The 5,688-nt window shown below is 44.3% G+C and overlaps 1 pseudogene; it reads left to right on the plus strand.

Annotated features, from left to right (window-relative positions):
• The first annotated feature begins 4,815 nt into the window (after positions 1-4,815).
• Positions 4,816-5,280, plus strand: LOC102495794 (60S ribosomal protein L23a pseudogene; annotated as a pseudogene).
• The last annotated feature ends 408 nt before the right edge of the window (positions 5,281-5,688 follow it).

Raw genomic sequence — 5,688 nt, forward strand, 5'->3', positions numbered from 1 at the left:
TATTTAGATGTTGGGACCAGCATATGGTGTAATGGTTACATCATTGGACTCTCACATGGCTGACCACAGTTCGAGTCCTGGACCTGGCAGCCTGAAACCCAAATCAGGTGCGTGTGTGTGCTCGCAATCCCGAAAGGAGAATGGAGGAGATGGGAATGCTGCATGGCCATCCCCCTCAGGGATATTTTCTCCCTTTCTGTCTCTCTGGCGAGCACACGTGCCATAGAGGAAATATCTCTCTCAAAAATAAATAAATAAATGAAATAAAAAATATTTAGAGTTTTAATTTCATTTGAAATTAAACTGTGACTAATCATGGTTTGAGTCCTGGACCTGGTGGTTTGCTTTCTCACTTTTTCTCTCTCTTGCTCTGCCCCCCTCTCTGGTCAAATTAAAATAAGTAAATAAATAAAGTTAAATAAAATAGTTATTTTAAAAAAAGAAGGAAACGTAAGTTTATACCAGAATTGAAATGACTTGCTGGCAGGGCTCTGTCCTCCCCATCTGTGGCTATAAAGAGTCTCACTGTGTACTAATACAGATCAATCCCTGGAAATACAGAATACTCAACACCCACTTCCTGCTTCACAACCAAGGACAACTTTAACCTATGCTTAACATCTCCAGGAGTCAATGCAATGACACCTTATCAGGTTTGTGAATCCCGCTGCAGGTCTAATACAGAAAAATGTGACCTTTCAGTTTCAATGCATCCCATTTAGCAGGTGAGTCTTTACTGGCCATTTTCCAGGGCAGCTATTTTTCAACTCTCTGACCATCCTCCACCCTAACCCTCACATCCAACCTCCTCACCCACAAGCACAGGGACCCTGGGAGGAGTTGCTGGCCAGAGGACAGGCACACAGTCTTGCTCCTACCCTGAATAGAGAAAGACTCCTGGGCAGAGGAACACTGCTCCGTGGAGCCCACGAGCGTTTGCATCACTCACTAATGAACTCCCGGGTGGTGACCGACCTCTTCCTTAGTTCACCACACAGGCCAGGTCTCAACCAGAGAGCTGCAGCCCCTACTTAAGCCATGAGGACTGGGACTCCCTAACCCCTGGGGCCTCGTGATCCTCACTGTCATGTGTGACTGGCACCAGCCATCTGGGTTCTTTCCCCACACACGGAGAGATGAGCTTAGGGGTATGAAAGGATCCACATCTGGTTTCAGGTGTATTTAAAGTGGACCAACGTGCAAAGCCTTGCTGTGGCACGCAGACTCTTCTGATACGGCTCCGGGCACTCTGTGATCCTCCTGGTGCTTTATCGCCATCCAACCTCCCCACTGACTGCTCCCCAGTCACCCCTTGCCATTTCCCCACAGAAAAGCACACTCCTGACTCAGGGCCTTTGCACCTACGGTCTCCTTCCTCAGAGAGCAATGCTGCTTACTCCCACACAACCTTCTGGCCTCTGCTCAGCTGTCACTGCGTCGGAGGACTCTCACTGCCCCACCAAAGGCAGCGCCCGCCTCACACGATCACTCTCCTCCATCCTTCTTGGCCAGGAACTGACCTGGTACACTGCACATTAATTGATGTGTCTGTCCCCCCCCCCCCCCCACCCCCGTCTCTGCGAGCTCATGAGGGCTGTATCCCTAGGGCCTGGCAAGTGCTCAATGAGAATATCAATGAACATCTTGATAAGGAATATCATGATAGGGAATATCAATGAACTGTCTTGTTAGTGAAATTGGCTGCTACTTGTACAAGATGGGCCTTCTAATTATGGTACTACAGGAAGTTGCTGTATGCCTCACTTCCTCCTGTGTTAGACGGGAATTAGAATAATACCACACCCACAAAGTGATGAAAAGTAACTGGCAGAGACTGGCTTTTTGTGTGTTTTTTGTTTGTTTGTTTGTTTTTATATATACAGAGACACAGGGAGAGAGACCTAGCAAAGTATTCACTCCACAGTCCACCCCCAGCCTCAGCCAGCTGAACCTGCTGGGATCACAACCACCCACACATAGGTCCAGCATGTATGAGGAGAAATCAGTGCTCAAACCTGGACCTTCCCCGGTTGCCTCAGTGTGGAGGAATCTTGCAGCACCTCAGCACCCTGCAGCTGGCGGAAACTGATAAGGACCATCATTGTGCTATGTGGATGGGAGGAAAGCATTGAAAAATACAAGAATTTGAAAGCAGACAAAAATCCTTCCACTTGGGGTCCCACCTAATGGGTGAAATGCTTGGTGTTTGATCTTTCTGCTTGGAGATACCTGTGAAATATTGCCCCAAGGGTAAGCAGGGCATTCCACCTCAACACACTCTGTAAGGTCCTTCTGCAGTGCCAGGAAGGTGCAGACAGTCCTTATGACCGCTCCCCTGCCCTTGCCTCACAGGCTGCCTGCCGTCTCAGAGGCCAGGGCTGCAAACAAGACTGGTTTTAAAATCAGCCCTCAGGAAGATATAGCAAGTAAAGTCTGCAAGTCTTCAGGATCCTGGTCTCAGAAACCTGGAGACCTGGAGGCTCTGAAGTGCTGCACAAGCCTCCACATTGGGACTGAGGAGGCTGTGGTGGCTGGAAACTCAGACCCCTTAGCCCATCCTGCATTGCCACTTCAATTGCCATCTGTTTACCATAGAAGTACTTGTTCCCCATTACCTCCAAAGCCACCCTAGTAATTAATATGTCCTCAAGCAATAACTGAAAACTGCTATATGTATTACTTAAAAACAAAAGTTGCTTTCATTGTTCTTAATTATTCTTCTGTAACTAAAGAAATGTATTCCTATGTTATTATTGATTGATTCACTTTCTGAACTGCCCTCAGAACCGCCGTCCTCTCTTCAATCGAAATATTTACAGGAGATACTCACAACGAATAAAAAGGAGATATATATGATATGTCTTATATTTATATAAGTATATATAAAATATATTTCTTTAATTTGCTAGAGGGTATATGCGGTCACTGGATCCAGAGCGAGTGAGAAAGTGATGATCTCACTATAATCCATTCGCCTCCATCTCTCCCCCATTTCAGGATTTTGGGCACGTGTGCACACACACACACGCACATACACACACATACACATACCTAGTGTATTTTTTAAGCCACAAGGTCCAGGGTTCAGACCACACAGTTGGCCATGTGAGACCCAGCCACCTTCACCACCACATCGAGAGTTAGCCCAGCAATATATTAAAACAATCATGCATATTAAAGGCCAGCAGGTGACATGGAGATTAAAGTGCTGGTTACCACCTCGCCAGCTGCACAGTTCCAGTCCCAGACCTCGGGTCTGGAAAATCACACCAAGCACGTTCGTGTGCATGCCCCAAATCCTGAGAGGAGTATGGAGGAGGATTGCAGCTTGGCCATCCTCCCAGAGGGTGATTTCTCTGTCTCTATCTCTGTCTCTCTCGTGAGTTCATGCACATTTTAGCAAAAGCTCAATACACATAAATAGAAACCTATTATGAAAATCTAAACTCAAGTAATTGCTCCCTTAATTCTTGTTTAATCTAAAACTAGTCTGTTTCACATCACAGGAGCCTCATTCTTCCCCGGAATTGATAAACAGACTCTGGTTGTTTGTAAGCTGACTACGAGGTTCAAGTCCTGGACCTAGAGTCTTGAAAAAACATTTCAGACATTTATGCATGAGTGCCCTATATCCAGAAAAAAAGCAAAAAACAGAGAAGAGGTTGTGTTCTGACCTTCCCGCAAGGGGTACGCTTTCTCACCTCCCACTCTCCTTACTCTCCATCCAAGCTTCCTCACTCCTGCCCCAGAGTGCACACACCCTCTGACAAATTGAAAAAAAATTTCAAACAGCATTTCTTCTAATTATAAAAGTAATTTTAGTTATGACAATTCTAGGAAAGCAAATGGAAGGCAATAAAATCATGTGTTAGTTCATTACTGAGAGGAATTGTTAGAATTTTGAGGTATGGGGGCTTGGCAGGTGCTATGGTTCTTAGGAGCACTGGACTCCCACATGGTCAACTGTAGTTCGGGTCCTGGTCCTGGTAACCTACTTTCTCACTATCCTTTTTCTCTCTCTCTCTGGTCAAATAATAATAATAATAATAAATAAATAAATAATAAATAAATAAAGTTAAACAAAATAATTTTTTTGAAGAGGTTTTTTGTGTGTGTGGTTTTTTGTTTGTTTTTGTTTGTTTGTTTGTTTGTTTTTTTGCTATAGCGTGCGAGCGCTCACCAGAAAGAGACAGAAAGCGAGAAATCACCCCTGGGGAGATGACCATGCCACAATCCCTTCTCCATTCTCCTCTCAGGATCTCGAGCACACAAGCACACACTTACAGGGGTAAGTTTAAGTACCAGGTCTGGGACTCAAACCATGGTCGACTACACATGGGAGTCCAGTGACATAGCCATTCTGCCAACTGCTGATCTCAAAAAAGAATTTTTTAAAAAGGTTTTTGCCATAGAGTGTGTACATTTGCTAGAGACAGAGAGAAACAGTGAGAGGGAAACTGAGAAGTCACAGGGGGCAGGAGGGGGGGACCATGCATAATTCCTTCTTCTCCATTCTCCTTGTGGCATTTTGAGGATTTTAAATTAAATTCTTTTTAGATTTCTATTTAGTCATAAATAATAAAAGCATACTTTATGAAGATACAAATGTGCCATACGTTGTATTTCTCAACTTCCTTTTCGCTTCAGTGTATTGTCAGTGTTTTCCCATGTCAGTATTTTTTTCTACTGTGTTTTTAGCAACTGCATGTAAAAATATGTTTATCTGACCTATTAGGATTTAAAGATTGTCAGTTATTGAAAAAGTGAATTAGTGTGGAAAATAATTAAAAATAATACATACCGCTTTTCTCCAATATGGCCCTGAAAGCGAAGAAGGAAGCTCCTGCCCCTCCCAAAGCTGAAGCTAAAATGAAGGATTTCAAGGCCAAGAAGGCAGTGCTGAAAGGCGTCCACGGCCACAAAAAAAAGAGATCTGTACATTACCCACCTTTCAGAGGCCCAAGACTCTCAGGCTGCAGAGGCAGCCTAAATATCCTTGGAAGAGTGCCCCAGGAGCAAGCTTGACCACTGTGTCGTCATCGAGTTCCCCCTAACAACCTAGTCTGCCAAGAAGAAGACAGAAGACAACAACACACTGTGTGCATCGTGGATGTCCAGGCCAACAAGCACCAGATCACACAGGCCGTGAAGAAGCTCTATGATATGGAGGTGGCCAAGGTCAACACTCTAATCAGCCCTGACGGAGAGAAGAAGGCGTATGTGCGACTCGCTCCCGATTACGATGCCCTGGATGTTGCCAACAAAATTGGGATCATCTAAAGCGAGTACAGCTGGCTAATTCTAAATTAACACTTTTCACCATTAAATAAAATAAAAAGAATACCCAACACTGCATTTTAAATAAAACAAATGTAAATCTATTCCCCCAACCCCTCAGCTATAGACTGAAAGCCCATTCTTTAGAAGTTGATCCAGCTGAGTTTCTTGCATAAACCATACTCATAATATTTAGGTTTTATTTCTGTAGAATGAATGAAGGATTAGGACCCTTGTAAAACACTAAATGAAACCTCCTAGATTGTTTGCAAATTTTCTAAGCTTTGGACCAGCCAGTGATGTGGTCGTTAAGGCAGCTGGATTGTACATGGCCTGCTGCATGGTTCGAGTGTTGGACCTAGCAGCTTGAAAACATGCCAAGCTCATGTATGTGCATGTACAAAATCTCAA

The sequence above is a fragment of the Tupaia chinensis genome, unplaced genomic scaffold (genome assembly GCF_000334495.1).
Source record: "Tupaia chinensis unplaced genomic scaffold, TupChi_1.0 Scaffold000097_1, whole genome shotgun sequence".
Lineage (NCBI taxonomy): Eukaryota > Metazoa > Chordata > Mammalia > Scandentia > Tupaiidae > Tupaia > Tupaia belangeri.